This window comes from Macrotis lagotis, chromosome 2, assembly GCF_037893015.1.
Source record: "Macrotis lagotis isolate mMagLag1 chromosome 2, bilby.v1.9.chrom.fasta, whole genome shotgun sequence".
Taxonomy (NCBI): domain Eukaryota; kingdom Metazoa; phylum Chordata; class Mammalia; order Peramelemorphia; family Peramelidae; genus Macrotis; species Macrotis lagotis.
In genome coordinates, this window is record NC_133659.1 from 89,692,155 (window position 1) to 89,715,075 (window position 22,921).

Genomic DNA, 22,921 nt, shown 5'->3' on the forward strand with positions numbered 1-22,921 from the left:
CAATCTTATTAAAAAGAACTCCATTTTCTCTTCATTACATAAAATGGTAGCTCTTAGTTTTAGATATATACACTACTTTCCATGATAAATAAAAACATTTATTCATGTATTTAGACTATTTTAAAATTATAATTTATATTTTAATTTTTAAATTAAAATTTAATTTAAATTATAATTATATTAAAATTATAATTAAATTAAGTTTTGTCAAAAAATTTTCTTCATTATTTATATCTTCCTATGATTTTTTTAAATTATCTTATTGAACTACATCTTTATTCTTGATATAAATACAAAGTGGTCACACTGTATAATCTTTATAATATGATTAGCCTCTTTATTACTATTTCATTGATCTTTTAAATAAATATTCATTTGAGATTTTGGATTAGAGTTTTCTTTTTTGGTACTGTATTTTCCTGGTCTTTCAAGAGACAATTTTGATGTTATGTAAGAAATTTGACAGAATCTCTTCAAGTTTTCTTTTGCAATTTTTGCAATATGGAAATTGGTTGTTCTTTGAGTGTCCATGTCCATTTGTAAATAGATATAATCTCAGTTTTCTGTTTCTGTTTGTGGTGTGTTGTGTGTGTGTGTGTGTGTGTGTGTGTGTTCATTTTTCCCTATCACTATCTGGAGGAAACTCAGATTCCTTCAATTTCTTATTCTTTGTTATTTTATTATTTGAATTCTAAATTTCTCAATGTGTTATTCTAGATAGTCTACATTTTTATAGGTGTTCAGTTAGTGTATTTGAATTGTTGATTTATTTAAAAATTGCTGAGCAAAAGTATTTATAAGCTGGCACTATATCCCTCCCCAAATGGTTATGAATAATTTTTCTTAATTTTTAAATCTGTAACCTGATTTTTTCTTTTAAAATTTATTCAATAATGGTTAATTACTTTTAAAAGAACTCAATTTCATTCATGAAACAATTACCTTTTAAACTTATTATAAAATTTTATTATCTTGTCTTTCAATTTTGGCATTTATTTTTTAAACTTAGTTTGCAAAGTTTTTATTTTTAAGTAATGTGAACAATTTCTTGATCTTTCAGTTATTTGTTAATGAAAGTGTTTAAATACTTTTCAGCTAGCTTATTATCTCTTCTGAGGTTAGGATATTTAATACCAATATATAGACTTCTGGTAGCTTGGATAACTTATATTTTTGAAACTATAGCTTCAATTCATTGTGTTCTCAGTTTTGATAACATAAATTGCAGTTTTGATAAGATTATTTCATTTCATTTAGCTTGTTCATTACTTTGCTTTGCTCATTTGCTATTTCATTGATCAGATTTTCTGCCTTCTTTAAGGTCAGATTGGCTAATGGTGTAATCATTTGCTAATATTTTCAATGTACTACATATACACACATATGCATTGTTACTCAATTTTGGTTTGTAAATTATACATTTCTATACTTTTCAATATCTCTATATTTGTATTTTTAATTGTATTTGTTGACTTTTTATTTTTCAAAGCATAGTCTAATTATTTGTGCAATTTATTGCTATGTATTTTAATTTATGTAAATAATGTATTTGTTAGATGCCATGCACGTTCTTAGGGATATGACTTTTTCCTTAATGTCTGCTTTGGATATATCTAAGAAATCTGAAACTCTAAACATACTGTTTTTCTCAAAATAAAGTTTTAATGATATACTTTGACCCATTCATTATTTTTAATTGCTATTTTATTTTCCAAAATGCATACTATGAAGATTTTTTAGCATTCATCCAAATGCATATATAAATATTTTCCTTCCCCCCTCCCTTCCTTTCCCCCTCCCTTCAGTGGTGAACAGTCAGGATAATTTTGAATGTACACATTTTTATTAAACATATTTACAGATTAGTCATTTTTGGTATGAGGAATTAGGATTAAGGGAAAGAAATACATGATTTAAAAAAAACTGAATGTAGTATTCATCAGATTCTGAAGGGGATTTTTTGTTTGTTTCGTTTTTCTTCCTTTGATGGAGATAGCTCTAAGCTGCTGAAAGAAGTTACATTCATCAGGGTTGATCATATCTCAATGTGGTTGTTAATATGGATATTGTTCTCTTGGTTCTACTCTCTTCCCTCTGTATCAGATTCTCCAATTTATTCCATGCTTCTCTTGTGTACAGCCATTTATGATTTCTTATAGAACATTAGTATTCTATAGTATTCATGTACCATAACTTGTTTAACCATTCCCCAACTAATGGCCATCCCCTCAATTTCCAATTCTTTGCCACTGCAAAAAACGAACTGCTTTGAATATTTAGGAACATGAGGGATTTTCCCCATTTTTTATGATTTCTTCTGGTTATAAGCTTGGAATTGGAATTGAATAGTTTTATTTGTCTTTGGGCATAATTCCATATTATTCTCCAGAATGTTTGGATCATTTCACAACTCCACCAGCATTGTATCAATGTCTCAATCCTCCCACAACTTCCTCAACATTGATTATTTTCCCTTTCCTTTATCTTAGGCAATCTGATAGGTGTGAGGTGATACCTCAAAGTTGTTTTAATTTGCATTTCTCTAATTAATAATGATTTGAAACATTTTATTATATGTTTATATATAGCTTTAATTTCTTAACTTGAAAGCTATCTATGCATATTCTTTTACCATTTATCAATTGGGGATGAACCATTCATTATTAAGAATTTCATTGTGCATTTGGCTTTGTGAAATATGGTTATACTTACTTTTTAAAACATTAAAGTCCATAATATATTTTAATATTTCTGTCTTTTTATATCTATAAATAATATTTTGTCTTCATATCTGTTTAGTTTTTCTAATGTTCAATTGGAGATATGAAATATATGTATGTTTTTTATAATTGCATTTGGTAGATAATAAGTTTTTTAGTTGTATTTCTATATATTTTTTTGAAATCTGAGATAGTAACACAAATGTCTATTTCTATTTTTTAAAAATTGTTTATGGCTTATTGTGATTAAGTTTATTATAAATCTGATAAAGATTTTGGAGAGAAGCAAAACTCTGTAGATCATTATCATTGATAAATACCAATTTCATATTTTAAATAATAACCTGTCAAATGGAACTATAGCAATTCTTCCAAAGTATCATTCACTATAATAAGTTTCATTTATACTAGAATTCAAGAAGAGTTTAATATTAGAAAAGCTTTCAAAATAATCATGTTAAAAGCAAAAACATAAAAATCCCATTAATTATGTCAATAAATATAGAAAAATATTTTCAAAAGTAAGTCATCCATTTAGGCAAAAACACTATAATGAATTATTGAGGATCTTTTATTATTATGAAAAACATAAAATTAAAGTAATTTGATAGTGTTGCAGGGCAGCTTTCCTAATAAATATAGGAATAATGCAAAGATGTCTACTTTTTCTGCTGTTGATATAGTTGTATAAGTTCACAAATGGTAATAGGAAAGAAAATAAAAGTAAAAAACATAAAGATGGGCAAACAAGGGATAAAACTAACCATATTTGATAATGATATGAAGATTTACCCTGGAGAAGTAAATCAATGGATCCATCCAAAAAGGGAAAATCATAAATGATGCAACTTAATAAACTAGTATTAGATAAATACAAGCAGGTTTTAGTTAGTAAAGAAATCACTATTTGAAAATAGCTATTAGAAAAATTTGAAAGTACTCTCTTGGAATTTAGATTTAGACCCACATCTTGTATCGTACTCTATAATATATTCAAATATTAAAGATATCATGAAATAAAGAAAACCAGAGCATTTGCAAGAAGACATGAGTTGAATCCTTAATCAAGTAAGAGATGGAAGCAATTTCTAAAGGTAAAATAGAAAATTTTGAATTCATGAAGTTGAAAAGTTTTCTTAAAACAAAATTAATGAACCTAGATTAAGAAGAGAAGGAATTGAATGGATAACAAAAATTCATTTACATTTTCTATATATAAGGCTCGGAAAATCTAGTCTAGCTTCATTGAAGAGTTTTATGCTTGATTTTTTTTTTCTGTTTTCAGAGATCCTGGAATTGAATAACTGGAGAGAAAATACATTTGCAGCTCCAAGAAATAATGAAAATGTTGTTCTAAATGTGATCTTAAACAGAATTCAGAACTTATTTCATTGACAGTAATAAATCATTTCCTGCCTATTAAAATATATACTTTAAAGTTTTACAGATTACTCAGTCTTCTAATTTTTTAATATAGTTTTCCTAATATGGAGATATGAGGCTTCTTTGTGATACATGTGTGCTTAGTCTGTTATTCCTTACTCCTAAATTATATAGTTAAGGTTTTGTGGATGCAATAATTTTCCAATATTTTTGTGATTCTAATTTGATTTTTTCATCGAAACTATCCAAATATCAAAACATATAGCCATCTATTTTTATACACTGTAGCAGACATTTGTATTTTTTCTGTTCTAAAGGTAATGCTAATCCTTTTGTAAATGCCAATAATTTGACATAAATAAGATGACCCATGAAAGTATTTTTTGCTTCCTTTGGATTTATGATAGTAGGTACTCACTTTATTTGCCTCTCTAAAGATAACTTGTCAATCATCCTTTCATTTATCCACAACTTTCTTCTATTTTCTGTGTTGTTTTATATTAATAATCCCATGGCATTAATCCATCTAATTATATGATGGATTAGAGTTTATTTCTCCATTTTATCCAAAACATTTGAGAATTTTAATAAAAATCTTTCCTTAACTCTAAGTAACATAAAATTTAAAATATTGGCTTCTTTTATCTACTTGTTTATAACTATCAAAAAGTTAGCTAACGTTGTGACTTCCTATGGAATTAGATATCATTAAAAAGATTCAGTCTTTCATTCTGAAAATTTTACTTAGATCATTATTAATTTTTTCTAATTCTCTAGTGAAAAAATATTATATAGATATATTCCTGATAATTAGATTAATAATATGTCTTAGTCTTATTTGATAGGCCTAGAATATATTGATATCCTTTTGTAAAAGCAATTTGACTCAAATATGTATTGCTCTTTATTTTCTTATTCCAATATTTCCATAATTCTTCCAAGGGCAGCTAAGGTGGTGCAGTGGATAAAGCACTGGCCTTGGAGTCAAGGAGGATGATTATATGAGTTCATTTTCAGATATTTTACACTTACTAGCTGTGTTACCTTGGGCAAGTCACTTAACCCTGATTGCCAATATGCAGAGTCATCTCCAGTCATCCTGATTCATATCTGGCCATTGAACCCAGATGGCTCTGGAGGAGAAAGTGAGGCTGGTGACACCACAGCACCCTTCCACTCAAATCCAATTGTTGTCATAACATTACCTCCCTAATATAATGGTCTTCTTCAAGAATAGAGGACATGCAAATAAATGAAAAAACAAAAAACAAACAAATAAATGAATGAATGAATGAATTTAATAAATAAGAAAGGAATGAAGGACAAACATCATCATCATCAATCGCCCATGCTTTAAATATTGAAATACACTTCCGACCAAGATGGTGGAGAGAAGACAGGCACAGTTCTAAAGTCTCCTGATCTCTCCCCATCTAACACATGAAACAAACCTCTTAAAAGAAATCTGACCCACAAAACCCAGAAAGAAAAGCCAGGAGGAAGAACATCTACCTCAGGAATAGTCTCCCCTGGCAGCACTGGATGAATTCCGGTGGGTGAATCTGGGCTCAGAGGGAGGATCAGCCCTGAGCAAACAGATTAACAGCTGAATTGGAGTCAGGAGCCTGAGGGCCCGGAGAGCTGGAACTGCTGGATCAGCCTTGGGGCTGTACGACAGGTGCTTGAATCAACTAGGAAGTAGAGGCACTGGTGTTGGTGCTGTCCCTCTGAAGCTTGCGGACAGGGCTGGGGGTAGAGTTCCAGTGCAGGAGAGCTGCAGACACCATCTCTGGGCTCCTCTGGTCTGAGGAACACAGAGTCCCACTACAGCTCAGACCTCTTCCCGAACAAACAAATGCAGACTACTGCAGCCTCAGGCCCAGGTGTGTGAGCAGAAGAACTAGCCCAGCAGACAAATGACCTCAGGCCAGGGTAAAGCCCACCACTGATTGAAGGCAAAAGGATTCAACAGCTCCAACTCCTCCCTTCAAGCAAAGGGAGAAGGCCTCAATCAAGCTCACAGATACTCCAGAGAGGGCAACCAGCACCTCCTACTGGCCAGCCAGAGAAATTGCACTCAGTAAGTAAAGCCTTTAGGATCACAAGCCCCTGTGAACCAGCCCCCCCCCCCCAACTCAAATTCTTAGCAAAATAAAGAAGGGTCAGCGGAAAGGTGGATCCTTAGAAAAATTCCTGGAAGGGAAAGACTCTAACTCAGAAAGACCTAGAACCTCTGAGGGGAATACAATCTGGTCTTCAGCATAGAAAAATCTTCCTTGAAGAAATAAGGAAGGAGCTTAAAAATTTGGGAGAGGTAATTAATACCTTGCAACAAGAAAACAAATCCTTAGAAAGTACAATTGTGAAAATACAAAAGCAGAATAAATCTCTCACATCATCAATTGAACAAATACAAAATGAAAATAATTTTCTCATACCCTCAATTGGGCAAATGCAAAAAAGAAAATACTTCTCTCAAAACCTGAATTGGCCAAATGGAAAGCTTCTTCAAAAGTAGAATTGACCAATTGGAAAAGTAGTTGCAAAAGCTTAATGATGAAAAATCCTCCCTAAAAAAGAATGGAGTTCTACAGAAACTAATGACTCCATGAGACAGCAAGAGCCAGTTAAACAAAATCAAAATATAGGAAAAAATAGAAGAAAATCTAAAATACCTCATAATCAAAAGCACTGACTTCGAGAATAGATCGAGGAGGAGCAACCTGAAAATTCTAGGACTTCCTGAAAACACTGAAGAGAAAAAAAAAAGCCTGGACTTAATATTACAGGATCTAGTGATGGAAAACTGCCCTGATATGGAATTGGAGGGCAAAGTAGTTACTGAAAGAGTACATCAATCCCCACCAGAAAAAGATCCTAAAATGAAAACACCAAGAAATGTTGTGTCCAAACTCCAGAACTATCAGATAAAAGAGAAAATCCTGCAAGCAGCCAGAAAGAAACAATTTAAATATCAAGGAGCCACAGTAAGGATCACCAGTGAACTGTCTGCATCAACATTAAGGGATCGAAGGGCCTGGAACAAGATATTTGGAAGAGCAAGGGAGCTTGGAATGCAGCCAAGAATCTACTTTCCTGCAAAGCTGAGCCTTCTCTTCCAGGGAAAAAGATGGATATTTAACAAACTGGAAGAATTCCAAAAATTTCTGATGAAAAGACCAGAGCTAAAAAGCAAATTTGGACATCAAACAGGAAGTTCAAGAGACGCATGAAAAGGAAAAAAACAAAAATCAAAAAACAAAAGAAAACAAAAAGAGGCAGTAAAAGGAAACAAAATCCTATCCATTACGTTGAAACTGGCTATATCCGAGCATGGGGAAAAAGATTCTCATAAATCTTGAGAATTGTAACTCTAACAGAGAGAATATACCTAGCCAGAAATGATGGACATTCATTACCTCTCCATGAGACAGCTATCTAATGGGATGTAACTGGTTTTAACCCCACTTGGGAGAAATGCTCTAATAACTCTCAGGAATTTTGACTCTATTTGATAGAATACACTGAACTAGAAGGGACAGACACCCAGAATTTTCTATGACTTAGATACAATTATCTAAAAAACACTACCTCCTTAAAAAGGGGGACAGGAAAGAGACTGGAGGAGGGAAGGGATTGAATGGGGTAAATAGCATTACACTAAGAGGTACAAAAAACCTATGTAATAAAAGGGCAGAAGGGAGCAGATGAGAAGCACCTGAATCTTCTTCTCATCAGACTTGGCTTAAAGTCAACCTACATATACTCAGTTAACTTATAAAACATCTAACCTTTCAAGTATTAAAAGGGGAAAAGGGGAGGGGGGGATGGAGAAAGGGAAGGGAAGTGGGGGAAAAAGGGGGAAACAACAAAAGGAAGGGAAGGGAAAAAGGGAAAGGGGAAAGAAAGGGGAAGCTGTGATATAGGAGAACAAACACACTGAAGGGGGTGGTATTCAGAAACAAAATACTGGAAATATGGATAAGGGGGGAAGGGGAAAATACAAACAGAGGGAAGATAGCATGGATGGCAATAAAGTATTAGTAATCATAACCTTGAATGTGAATGGGATGAACTCTCCCTTAAAATGTAAGCAAATAGCAGAGTGGATTAAAAACCAGAATCCTACAATATGCTGCTTACAAGAAACTCATTTGAAGCAGACAGATACATATAGAGTAAAGGTAAAGGGTTGGAGCAAAATATATTTTGCTTCAGCTGAAGTAAAAAAAGCAGGGGTAGCAATCCTTATCTCAGACAAAGCAGCAGCGAAAATAGATAGCATTAAAAGAGATAAGGAAGGAAACTTTATCCTCCTAAAAGGTACCATAGACAATAAAGTCATTTCAATATTGAATATATATGCACCCAGTGGGACAGCACCCAAATTCTTAGAGGAGAAGCTGAAAGAACTACAGGAAGACATAGACGCAAAACTCTACTAGTGGGAGACCTCAACCTCCTGCTATCAGATCTAGATACATTGAGTCATAATATAAACATGAAAGAAATTAAGGAGGTAAATAGATTGTTAGAAAAATTAAATATGGTAGACTTATGGAGGAAACTTAATGGGGATAGAAAGGAATATACCTTTTTCTCTGCAGTACATGGAACATATACAAAAATTGACCATGTACTAGGGCACAAACACCTAATGATCAACTGCAGAAAGGCACAAATAGTTAATAGATCTCTCTCAGATCACAATGCTATAAAAGTCATATGCAATACTGGACCAAGGAGTTATAGACCTAGAACAAACTGGAAACTGAATAACCTCATTTTAAAAAATGAGTGGACAAAAAACAATTATAGAAAGAATTAACCATTTTATCCTAGATAATTATATTAATCAAACAACATACGAAACCTATGGGATTCATTCAAAGTGACTCTCAGGGGATATATTATAGCTCTAAATGCTTACATGAATAAGTTGCAGAAAGAGGAAATCGATGAACTTAACATTCAACTAAAAAAATTAGAGAAAGAGAAAATCAAAAATCCTCAATTAAATACCAAATTAGAAATTCTAAAAATTAAAGAAGGAAATTAATAAAATTTAAAGCAAAAAAAAACTATTGAATTAATAAATAAAACCAAAAGTTGGTATTATGAAAGAAACAATAATATTTCTAAACATCTGGTCAATTTGATTAAAAAAAGAAAAAAGAAAACCAAATTGCTAGTATTATAAATGAAAAAGGTGAACTCACCACCAATGAGGAGGAAATTAAAGTTATAATTTGAAATTATTTTGTCCGACTACGCCAATAAATTTGATAATCTAAGTGAAATAGATCAATATTTACAAAAATATAAGTTGCCCAGGTTAATTGAAGAAGAGATTAAATACCTAAACAACCCTGTCTCAGAAAAAGAAATTGAACAAGCCATCATTGAACTCTCTAAAAAAAAATTTCCTGGGTCTGATGGATTCACAAGTGAATTCTACCAAGCATTTAAGGAACAATTGGTTCCAATCCTATATAAACTCTTTGGAAAAATAGGGAAAGATGGAACTCTGACTAACTCTTTCTATGAAACCAATAAGGTGCTGTTACCTAACACAGAAAGAGTAAAAATAGGGAAAGAAAATTATAGACCTATTTCCCTGATGAATATAGATGCAAAAATCTAAATAAAATCTTAGCAAAATGATTACAACAAGTTATCACTAGGATAATACATTATGATCAAGTAGAATTTATTCCAGGAATGCAGGGTTGGTTCAATATTAGGAAACTGTTAGTATACTCAATTATGTTAACAACAACCCTATCAGAAATCATATGATCATATCAACATATGCTGAAAAAGCTTTTGACATAATGCAGCATCCATTCCTATTAAAACACTAGAGAGTGTAGGATTAAATAGATTGTTCCCCAAAATAATTAGCAGTATCTATCTGAAACCATCAACAAACATTATATTCAATAGGGAGAGGCTAGAGGCATTCCCAATAAGATCAGGGGTGAAACAAGGGTGCCATTTATCACCACTACTATTCAATATTGTGTTAGAAATGTTAGCGTCAGCAATTAGAGAAGAAAAAAGAATTTGAAGGAATTAGAATTGGGAAGGAAGAGACAAAACTGTCACTCTTTGCAGATGACATGATGGTCTACCTAGAGAATCACAAGAAATCATCCAAAAAATTACTGTAAACATTGAACAATTTTAGTGAAGTTGCAGGCTACAAAATAAACCCTCATAAATCCTCAACTTTTACATATATATATATATATATATATATATATATATATATATATATATATCCAGCAAGATACAGCAGGAAGAGCTAGAAGGAGAAATCCCATTCAAAGTAACCTTAGACAACAAAATATTTGGGAGTCTATTTGCCAAGACAGACTCAGAATCTTTTTGAAAACAATTATAGGGGCAGCTAGGTGGCATAGTGGATAAAGTACCGTCTCTGGAGTCAGGAGTATCTAGGTTCAAATCCACTCTTAGACGCTTAATAATTACCTAGCTGTATGGCCTTGGGCAAGCCACTTAACCCTGTTTGCCTTGCAAAAAAACCTAAAAAAATTATAAAACACTTCTCACACAAATTAAATCATATTTAAATGACTGGGCAAATAGCAACTGTCATGGATAGGTAGAGCTAATATAATAAAAATGACAATTCTACCAAAACTAAACTATCTGTTTAGTGCCCTACCAGTCAAAATTCCGAAAGATTACTATAATGAGTTATAAAAAATTTATGTAAATTCATATGGAGAAATAAAAAAGTCAAGAATTGCCAGGAGCTTAATGAAAAAAAAAGTACAAAAGAAGGTGGCTTATCTAAAAAGGTACTTGATCTAAAATATTATTATAAAACATCAGTTATCAATACTGTTTGGTATTGGCTAAGAAATACAGTGGTGGACCAGTGGAATAGACTAGGTATAAAAGCAGGAGATGATTATACTAATCTGCTGTTTGATAAATACAGAGTCCAGCCATTGGGATAAAAACTCCCTCTTTGATAAAAACTGTTGGGATAATTGGAAGTTAATATGGAAGAAACTTAGATTAGACCAAAATCTCACACCCTTTACCAAGATAAGATCCAAATGGTTACAGGACTTAGACATAAAAAATAATACTATAAGCAAATTAGAACATTAAGGACTAGTTTCCCTGTCAGATCTATGGAAAGGGGAGCAGTTTATGACTAAGAAGAGTTGGAGAACATCACCAAAAACCAATTAGATGATTTCGATCACATTAAATTAAAAAAGCTTTTGCACAGATAAAACCAATGTAACCAAGATCAAAAGAAATGTAGTAAATTGGGAAACAATCTTTACAGCTAATGATTCTGACAAAGGACTCATTTCTAAAATATACAGAGAACTGAGTCATATTTTTAAAACAAAAAGCCATTCCCCAATTGACAAATGGTCAAAGGATATGCAAAGGCAATTTACAGATGAGGAGATCAAAGCAATCCATAGCCATATGAAAAAAATGCTCTAAATCATTTATTATTAGAGAAATGCAAATTAAAGCTTCTCTGAGGTACCACCTCACACATCTCAGATTGGCCAGTAAGACCAGGAAGGATAATGATCATTGTTGGAAGGGTTGTGGGAAATCTGGGACACTATTACACTGTTGGTGGAGCTGTGAACTCATCCAACCCTTCTGGAGAGCTATTTGGAACTATGCCCAAAGGGCAACAAAAATGTACATACCCTTTGACCCAGCAATACCACTACTGGGTATATACCCTGAAGAGATGATGAAAAAGAGTAAAAACATTACTTGTACAAAAATATTTATAGCAGCCCTGTTTGTGGTGACAAAGAATTGGAAATCAAATAAATGTCCTTCAATTGGGGAATGGCTTAGCAAACTTTGGTATATGTATGTCATGGAACACTATTTTTTCCATTAAAAACGAGGAGGGACAGTATTTCAGGGATGCCTGGAGGGATTTGCATGAACTGATGCTGAGTGTGATGAGCAGAACCAGAAAAACACTGTATACCCTAACAGCAACATGGGAGTGTTGATTAAACTTGAAGGACTCACTCATTCCATCAGTGCGACAATTGGGAACAATTTTGGGCTGTCTGCAAAGGAGAGTGCCACCTGTATCCAGATAAGCAGCTGTGGAGTTTGAACAAAGTTCAAGGACTATTCCCTTTAATTTAGGAAAAAAAAAAACCAGATATCTTATTGTCTGATCTTGTTATCTCTTAGACTTCTTGTCTCTTCTTTAAGGATATGATTTCTCTCATCACACTCAATTTGGATCAAGGTACAACATGGAAACAAAGTAAAGACTGACAGAGTGCTTTCCATGGGGGAGGGGGGGAGGGGAGGGAAGTAAGATTGGGGGGAAAATTGTAAAACTCACATAATATCTTTGACAAAAATAAATTTAAAAAAAGAAAAAACGAAAAAATATTGAAATAATTATTATTTATTCCTTTATTTTACCTTATACATCAATATAATAATTCACCAAGTTTTATTGATACTTCCTTTTTAATACCTTTTAAAGTGGTTCTAGCATCAGTGGCTAGCATATAGTACATAATGATTAAATATTTCTGAAAATGAAAATTTTATATTAAGTAGTCTGTATAAATCTGTCATTTTGTCTGTCTTCTGAGGGCTTTATTTTTATTTTTTTGTATTTTTTAGGTTTTTGCAAGGGAAATGGGTTAAGTGGCTTGCCCAAGACCACACAGCTCGGTAATTATTAAGTGTCTGTGGCTGGATTTGAACTCAGGTACTCCTGACTCCTGGGCTTGTGCTCTATCCACTATACCACCTAGCCACCCCAGAGGGCTTTATTTTTAAAGACTTTCTGTCTAAGATAGATAATAGCTCCTCCTAATTTTCCTGCTTTAGAATTCAGTGGAGTTATTTACTTTTCAGAATTTTTGAAATAAATATTTTCTTTCTGTGTCAAGGTATGTATCACCATTTTAAAATTGATAGGATTTGACTGGGGATTCGGAGAGGGGAAGACAGGATTGTCCTCAAAGATCCCAACTTTAAATAGTGCCATGTTTTTCTTTTTGTTTTTTGTTCTTTCTTATGTACTTTTTATTTTATTTATTTTTATCATTTTTCAATTGAAATTTCATTTTATTTTTCCAATTACATGCAATGGATTTTTTTAGCAGTCATACATTTGCAAATCGTATAATCTTACACTTAAAAAAATCAACATGCCAGATACACAACTTAGGTTGGATTTAACCTAGGTTAAGTGTTACTTTCATAATGTACAGAAAGGTTGTCATGATAAAAAGCCAAATAAAAGACTGTGTAGTTCACTGAGTGCCCTTAGGCTATATAAAAATTGGTTTTACAGTGATAGAATCAGAAACAATTGCCTACAAACATGTTTTTAATTCAGAATATAAAAGAATATAACTGGTAGATGGAAGCTAATAAGTAAATACAATTAGCTTAAAAAGGTTAAAATGAAGATAGTTACATAAATGTCTGAAATCTTTATTTAAAATCTTGAAGCTTATCACAGAATTCAAGGCCTTCTGAGACATGAAAACATCCTCCCTTTCCAATATTTTCTCATATTATTCTTTACTATGTATTCTACTAGCACCTAGAAAACTTGGATGCTTTCATACTTCTACAAATCTCTTGTTAACCTACACTTGGAATGACCTTTCCCCTTAATTTTATCTATTGAAATACTACTAGTATTTCAAGGTTCACCTTAACTACTGGCACCTCCTTCATGAATCCATACTTGTTTCAGTGTGACATATATATCTTTTTCTTTTTTTTCTCATCATATATACCATTTTCCTACCTCCCATCTTATCACAGCTTGTATTATGCAAACTTGAATTTATTTTATTTGAAATATTCCTATTCAGAATGGTAGAAACTCTGTCTGATTTATCTCTATATCTTACTCTATAATAGTAAAAATTACAATAACATTAACTAGCATTTATCTAGTTCTTAATATATATATATATATATATATATATATATATATATATATTTAGCACTGTGCTAAATACTTTACAAAAAGTATCCCATTTCATAACTTGATTCTTTTCTTATTCTCACAACAATTTTAAGAAGTAAAGGATATTAATGGCTTCCATTTTATGGTGGAGTAAACTGAGACGAATATGAGTTAAGTAATTTGCCCAAGGTCACATAGCAAGTAAGTATCTGAAGTCAAATTTGAATTCAGCTCTTTCTGATTTAAGCTTCAGTACTCCATCCATTTTCTTACTTAAAACTTTATACATAGTGATGTCTAGTTGTAGATATGTGATAGACACAAAAATTAATTACTGTACTGAATTCTTCCTGACTCTCCATGTGACATCCTTCTCTTTACAATTTATACACTTCAATCTGCAAACCTGGTGTAGAAGTATAAGGAAAAACACATTCCATTTCTCAGAATTTTAAGATGCATAAATCAAAGGGAAGTAGCAGCACAGTGTTCTACTTTCTGCCTTTATGTATCCATGTCATGTTTCCCAAACCCCTAACAGATAAAGAAATTTGCTGAATTTGGCAATGAGTGTAGTCTCTTGAATTGTACTACTGAATAGATTTTGCACAGCTACTTTATATAGCTTAATGAATTAATATAGTCTTTGAACTACCTCAAAAATGTATAAAAGTTGTAAATAATGAAATGTAATGCAATTTAGATCTAGATTTTATGGATTCAAGACAGTTATTGTTATTATTATTATTATTATTATTATTATTGGAAAGTTCAAATGAAAGAAGTTGTGTTTGGAGTCTGGACAAAATATAAATTTAAATGATTAAATAAAATATGGAATGAGATAGGTAATTAAGAGTAATCCCCTTAATAAGTCAAGTCAGTCACAAAAAGAACTAACAAACATCTTCACACCTCTGGTCCTTTAAAGTATCTCATACTTTATCACATCATTAGAAAGGATGCAACATTAAGCCCCAAGGAGATTACTTAGAGTGAGATGAGAAATAATTAATTTTATTTGTTTTGATCATGCATTGCAGGTTTCCACCAGTGCTGAAGAGAAAACTGTAGGCGGAAAAGTTATAATGGTAGGTAGAGAATCCTTAAAAGCATCAGGCAGAGTAGTGGATGAAGAGTAGGTGTTCTGAATGCAAAACCGTGACTTAAAGGCAAGAGAAGTGGAAGATAAATCTAAAAAACAACCAATGGAGGAGAAAGATATTTTTTTACCTTTTAAAATTCAAATATGTAGGTGTTACTTCACCACACTATCCTGTGGGAAAAATCAGACACCACACAGATTTTCCTGCATAAGAGATGTAAAGACAGTTGATTTGATGCTGAATGGAAATATAGATAAAAGAAGAGATAGAGGCAGAGACAGAGATAGAGACAGAGACAACCAGACACACACACACACACACACACACACACACAAACACACAAACACAAACACAGAGAGAGAGAGAGAGAGAGAGAGAGAGAGAGAGAGAGTTGTGTTCCTAAGCTGTTAGTTGTGTTTTCTAACTGCACTATGTTCTTAGTACAAAAGGATTACCCCCTTGACCATTTTTTTTTATTATACCTAAGCTCAATTATTCAATCAAGTGCTTTCTACCCATTAGTTGAATGAAGTAGATGAATAAAGTTACAGTAAAGTAGCAGGGATAGTAAAAAGGAGTACCAGATTTGAATTCTCAATGCACATTTTACTAATTTGATGTGGTTTTGGGCAAGTCATAGTGTTTCATTTAAACAAGTGAAAGTTCTTAACCTAAATTCCATTTATTTTATTGAAATGTAGGATATTTCTTTGAATTCATTCTCCATTTCACAGATATAAAACAAAGCAAGAAAAATTCTATGATATCAAAGGTTACACTGTTAGTAAGGAGCATAACTGAATTCAAATTTAAGTTTTTTGAATTACAAATGCAGTATTTTTCTTATTGTTATACCATGGAAGTCAATTCAGATGAGTAAATATTTATTGATATCAGTCACGTTTAAATCACAATACTAGATCCAAAAGGAAAATATGACTATGAAGCGGTCACTCTTATAGTACTTAAATACTAGCAGGGGAAATAAGATTTGAAAATACATAATTATATGAAATTTATGAGTACTAAAGATAGGTATAAAAAGTGTTATAAGATTATAGTTTAGTAAAGTGTAATGAATACAAGATTTGTATGTAGAAAAATCTGGGTTCTAATTCTTCCTCAGGTACTATTAGCTGTGTGACTATGAGCAAATCACTTAATGTATATTGCCTCGATCTCATTTGTAAAATGAATTGGACTAGAGGACTTCTAAAATAACTTACTGATCTATATAAATCACATGATCCTTTTCAGCTGAAAGAATCCAAGAATTTTTCTTGACAGAATAAGATTTGACTTTGTTGTTGAAGGAAGATTAAATTTCCAATAAGCAGATATAAGGAAGGCAACAAGAATGAAAGTGAGTACATTGAATGTTCATGTTTAAGACTTAATTTGCCTTTCGCTCCGAGCTGTAGCGAGTGGCTGTGCGGGCGGCACCGACTTCTCCGGCTTTCGGCCCTCTCCCGCCGGCTTTCTGCTCCTAGCTCCAGCTCCTTCTCCCGCCGCAACCACGACAGAACTGGCCATCTCCTTCGCCACGGACTTCTTGGCCGGCGGCATCGCCGCGTCCATCTCCAAGACCCCGGTGGCCCCCATCGAGAGAGTCAAGCTGCTGTTGCAGGTGCAGCATGCAAGTAAACAAATTGCTGCAGATAAGCAGTGCAAAGGCATTGTGGACTGTATAGTCCGAATTCCAAAGGAACAAGGGATGCTTTCTTTCTTGGGGGGAAACGTAGCCAATATCATCCGATATTTCCCCACTCAGGCCCTTAACTTTGCCTTTAAGGATAAGTTATAAGCAGGTGTTTTGGGGAGGAGTGGACAAGCACACACAATTTTGGAGGTATTTTGCTGGCAATCTTGCCTCTGGTGGTGCAGCTGGAGCCACTTCTCTCTGCTTTCTCTATCCCTTGGATTTTGCAAGAACCCGCTTGGCAGCTGATGTTGGGAAGTCTGGCACTGAAAGAGAATTCAAAGGCCTGGGAGACTGCCTTGTAAAAATCACCAAATCTGATGGAATTCGTGGCTTGTATCAAGGTTTTAATGTCTCAGTTCAGGCTATCATTATTTATAGAGCAGCCTACTTTGGAATCTATGATACAGCAAAAGGTATCCTCCCAGATCCGAAGAACACTCACATTGTGGAAAGCTGGATGATTGCACAGACAGTGACTGCTGTAGCAGGTGTGGTCTCCTATCCTTTTGTAACCGTAAGGCGGTGAATGATGATGCAGTCTGGACGCAAAAGAGCTGATATCATGAACACTGGTATAATTGACTGCCGGAGGAAAATCGCTAAAGATGAGGGTGGCAAAGCTTTCTTCAAGGGTGCTTGGTCCAATGTTCTAAGAGGCATGGGTGGAGCTTTCATGCTTGTCCTGTATGATGAATTGAAGAAAATAATCTAAGAATATCCTAACTAAAAATGGAACCAGTAAATATAGATCATGTAGAATACTTAACCATATTTAGCATTTTTGGACCATTGACCTTCAAGAAATTCCTGTTGTCTTTTTATTCAGGCCAGATCATATTTGTAGAAGAGCCAAGAACAGCTCTTAGAAAAAGGGACTCATTTATTGTGATCCATTATTCATACAGTGGAACTGATGATGATTCTGCATATTGATTCTATTGGCTTTTGGGAAAATAACAGTTACTATGGGTCCAAGAAAGCAGATCAACTTAGACCATCTAGTTTAAATACTCTTTTGTAGGACCATAATTTTGTGTTTAAGTATTTATTTAAAAAAAATCATGTCTCCATGTCTCCCATTTGTACTTAAGCACTATATATATATATATATATATATATATATATATATATATATATATTTACTATTTTGCTCACTATTTGGCAGTTATGATGATCTGTGTTGGGCATTCTGCTGTAAAACAATAAATACACAAAAGACTCTAAAGAAAAAGACTTAACTAATACTATTTGTTTTTTGATTTAAATTTTTATTAAGTTATTTTTATTTTTAATTTTATATTTTACAAATTAAAAAATATCTTGTGTGCAACTAAACATGAGAGGATTTATAATGTAAAATAATAATAACTTTTGATTTCAAATAATTCTCTAAAATAATTTTACATATTATGTTAAAAATTGTTTATATTTTCTTTCCTTGCTAACAGGTTTTCATCTGTTCTATTCCCTGCTATGCATGCTTGTTTTTCTCCTCCCCTTTCCCTGAAAGACAACTATAATAAAGCCTGGGAACAAATATATATATATATATATATATATATATATATATATATATATATATATATATATAATATACACACATTTAAATACATACATACACATAGACACACACAATAATATATGCATATATGTGTATATATATATATATATATATATATATGTATAGTTCCTTCTTTAACCCATTCCCAATGAGAATAGGTTTCCAGAGCCACCAGTTTTCCTACCCCATCTAATTCCTCCATATCAATTCTTCTTTTCCCATCCAATTTGATAACAATTTTTTATTATTTTTATGGAGGTTTTTTAGGTTTTTGCAAGGCAAATGGGGTTAAATGGCTTGCCTAAGGCCACACAGCTAGGTAATTATTAAGTATCTGAGACTGGATTTGAACCCAGGTTCTCCTGATTCCAAGGCCAGTGCTTTATCCACTATGCCACCTAGACTCCCAGATAACAACTTTTTTAAAAAAAAAATCTTTTCCTAGACCATTTTAGTTTTAAAAATCCCATCCTAATCAGCTCTACTCTCATTTTTTCCGCTAATTATTCAAATACTGACAATAATTTTGGACGTATAGTTTACATTTCCTCATATTAAAAGTAAAAATTTGTCCTTGTTGAGTCCCTTGTAATTATTCTATGATTTTTATCTTTTATCTTTTTTATCTTTTACTTTGTATTTCTTTTGTTTTTTTGTATGTCAAATTTTCTGTTAAGTTTCAATCTTTAAGCAACAAAATCCTGAAAGTCTGGCAATTCATTGAATGTCCAGTGTATTTCATTATTTGCTAGATATGATATTTTCACCTGCAACCCCTTTATTTTACTCTTTGACAATTGTCCTTTATAATAGCTTCTGCTTAATCTTGTATAATTCTGTGATTCTGCCATATTTAAATTAATTTTTTTCTTGTTGCTCTTAATATTTTCTCATTTACCTAGGAGTCTGAGAATTTAGCTATAGTATTACTGTAGATTTTCTTCCTAGGATGCCTTCTGATTGGTGATTGATGAATTTTTTCCCTATTTTGACTTTCTCCTTTTGTTTTAACATTTCAGGGCAATTTTCTCTAATTACATCTTGTTTTATTCTATCATGATTCTTTTTTTAACATAGTTTTCAAGTAGTTCAATTATTCTTATGGTTTTTTCCTTCTTGATCTGTTCTCCAAATCTGTTGTTTTTCTTATATCTTTCTTTCTATTTTTTTGTGCCTTAAAACTTCTCTGGCTTCCCCTTGCTCAATTCTGATGTTCAAGGAGTCATATTCTTCCTTAGGAGTCTGGATTTTCTTTTCAAGTTTATTTATTTTCTTTTCATAATTTATTGTTTTTCTTGAATTGTTCTTATTTTCATTTTTTAGTTTTTCCTCAATATCTCTTTTTCTTAAATTTTAAAAAGATTAGTACCATTTCTTTAGGTTTGTAGCTTTTCCCCCTGAAAATAATTGCTCCTATTCTACAAATTTTATTTTATTTCATTGTATTTTGAAAGGGGGGGGGTTGCAAGGAAAACAGGGTTAAGTGGCTTGCCTAAGGCCACACAGCTAGGTAATTATTAAGTGTCTGGGATGGGATTTGAACCCAGGTACTCCTGACTCCAGGGCTGGTGCTTTATCCACTATGCCACCTAGCCACGCCCTATTCTCCAAATTTTAATTCTGACATTTGGCAGTGTTGTAAAATGAATGATATTGTAATGAAATCAGAGATATAATGTGAAAAGAAGACCTTATTAAAATGTAAATATATAAAGGACATTTATGAGAGTTACAGAATGATATTCTTTATAATCCACTGAGGCAAGAAAGGAATAAAGAAAACAAACAAGCATTTATTAATTGTGGCTATTTGCCAGACACTGTGTATTTTGCAAATATTATTTCATTTGATCTTCATTACAAAGCTGTTAGGTAGGTGGTACTGTTATACCATTTTATAGTTGAGGAAACAATGTGAAATAAGATAAGTGAAATACCCAGGGACACACAACTAGGAAGCATTTTGGGGTCATATCTGATCTCAAAGTTTTCTGATTCCAAATGCAGTATGCTATCTAATAAGTTACACTTTATAGGTATAAGAAATTTGCAAAAAAATAGTTGTAACACCATTGCTGCCACTCCAAATATATAATATTCTATAGTAATATTAATATTACCTTATGATTCATAATCATTAGATTTCCTGAGATCCTGAAAAGTGACTGATAGATACTCATGGAGTTATGTTACTTCTAAACTGAGATTTAATCTTTGTGAGTATTTTAATTGATTTAGAGGTTAGAAGAGAACTCCAAGATTCTTTATTCAAAACCTCCAAGAAATATAGAAGTTGGGCTCAGGGTATGATAGAGCTAAAGAAAGATTTTGAAAATCAAGTAAGGGAGGTAGAGGAAAAATTGGGAAAGTAAATGAGAGAAATGCGGGAAAATCATGAAAACCAAGTCAGCAGCTTAGTCAAGGAGATCCAAAAAATTCTGAAGAAAACAATATATTAAAAACTAGTTTAGGTCAAATGGAAAAAACAGTCCACAAAGTTAATAAAGAGAAGAATACCTTAAAAAGCAGAACTGGCCAGATGGAACAGAAGATAAAAACAAGATAAAATAAGACGAAAAGAAGAAAATAGCTCCTTCAAATGTTGATGGAGCTAAAGGAAGCTGATGAGTTTGTGAGAAATCAACAAACAATAAAACAATGGCAAAAGAATGCAAAGCTGGGGTGGCTAGGTGGCATAGTGGATATACTACTGGCCTTGGAGTCAGGAATGTCTGGGTTCAAATCCGACCTCAAACACTTAATAATTAACTAGCCATGTGGCCTTGGGCAAGCCCTTAAACCCAGTTGCCTTGAAAAATCAAAAAAAAAAAAAAAGAGAATGCAAAGCTAGAAAAATATATATATGTATATACATACATATATATATATATATATATACATATATATATGAAATATCTCAATGAAAAAAACAAGAGACCTAGAAAACAGATCCAAGAGAGATAATCTAAAAATTATTGGGCTACATGAAAGTCTTTATCGGGAAAAGAGCCTTGACTTCACTTTTAAAGTATTTCAGAAGGACACAATTTAAATACTGTGGATCCAAAGTCAGGATCACACAGAATTTAGTAACATCCACATTAAGGGCTCTTAGGGCTTAGAATATAATAATCTGGAAGGAAAAAGGGCTTAGAATGCAACTGAGAATCAACTACCCAGCAAAACTGAACATCCTTGTCCAGGGGAAAAGATGAACTTTCAATAAAACAGGGAAATTTCAAATGTTCCTATTGAAATCACCTGAGTTAAACAGGAAATTTGCTCTTCAAGTACAGGACTCAGGTGAAGCATAGAGGGGGCAGATGGGAAGGGTAAATTATGAGGGATTTAAAGATGATGTCCTGTGTGTATTCCTGCATGGGAAGATGATACTGATAATACTCATATGAAGCTAGAGCAGGTAGAAGGAACATATGTAAACAAGGCACAGGAGGGAGCTGAATATAAAGGTATAATATATTGTAAAATTGGAGTATATGAGTGAAAAAGTAATGCATTGGGAGTAAGAAAGGAGAAGGAGATTAAGCTAAGATATTTCATTTAAAAGAGTCAAGAAATAATATTTGCAATGATTTGGAAGGTAGGGAAGTGAGGGGGAATGAGGTAACATCATTCTCATCAGAAATGGCTCAGAGAGGGGCAGCTAGGTGGCACAGTCAATAGAGCACCGGCCCTGGAGTCAGGGGTACCTGAGTTCAAATCTAATCTCAGACACTTAATAATTACCTATCTGTCTGGCCTTGGTCAAGCCACTTAACCCTGTTGCCTTGCAAAAACTAAAAAAAAAAAATGACTCAGAGAGCAAACAGCATATGCACTCAGTAGAGTATAGAAATCTCAAAGAAAAAGGAGAGAAAGGGAACAGGGGGAGGAGAGGGTAGATCATGGGAGAGGGTAGTCAAATATAAAACATTTTCTTTTTTTACTTTTTGCAATGTGCTGGGATTGGGTGGTATGTCTGGGACCACACAGTTGGGTGGCTCTGGGTCTCTGGGGTAGGATGTAGGCTTGGGGCCTCCTGGCCTAGGACCAGTGCTCTGTCCACTGCACTACTCACTTGCTTCATAGCAAACTTTTGAAGGGTAACAGAGTGAAAGGAGAGAAAGAAAATATAATAAATGATAGTGGGAAGGAATGGATGGAGGGAATTACAAGCAGCAACAGCACTGTTGAAAAATATGTAAGTAACTTCTCTGATGGACTTAATGATAAAGAATGCAATCCACCCCAGAGACAGAGTTGATGGTATTAGAGTGCAGACTAAAGAAATTTTTTTCTTTCTTTCACTTTACTTCTTGTGAGGTTTTTTTATTTTTTTTTTGTTGGGGAAGGGGGGATTATGTTTACTCTTACATCAAGACTATTTTAGTAAATGTCTAAATGAATAAAAATGTAAATTAAAATTTAAAAAAGGAACAAGATCATGTAAAAGGGTAAAAAATCCAC

At 32.9% G+C, this 22,921-nt stretch overlaps 1 pseudogene; it reads left to right on the plus strand.

Annotated features, from left to right (window-relative positions):
- The window catches only part of LOC141511905 (ADP/ATP translocase 3-like), a 107,794-nt pseudogene extending 90,189 nt beyond the window's left edge, over nt 1-17,605 (plus strand).
- The last annotated feature ends 5,316 nt before the right edge of the window (nt 17,606-22,921 follow it).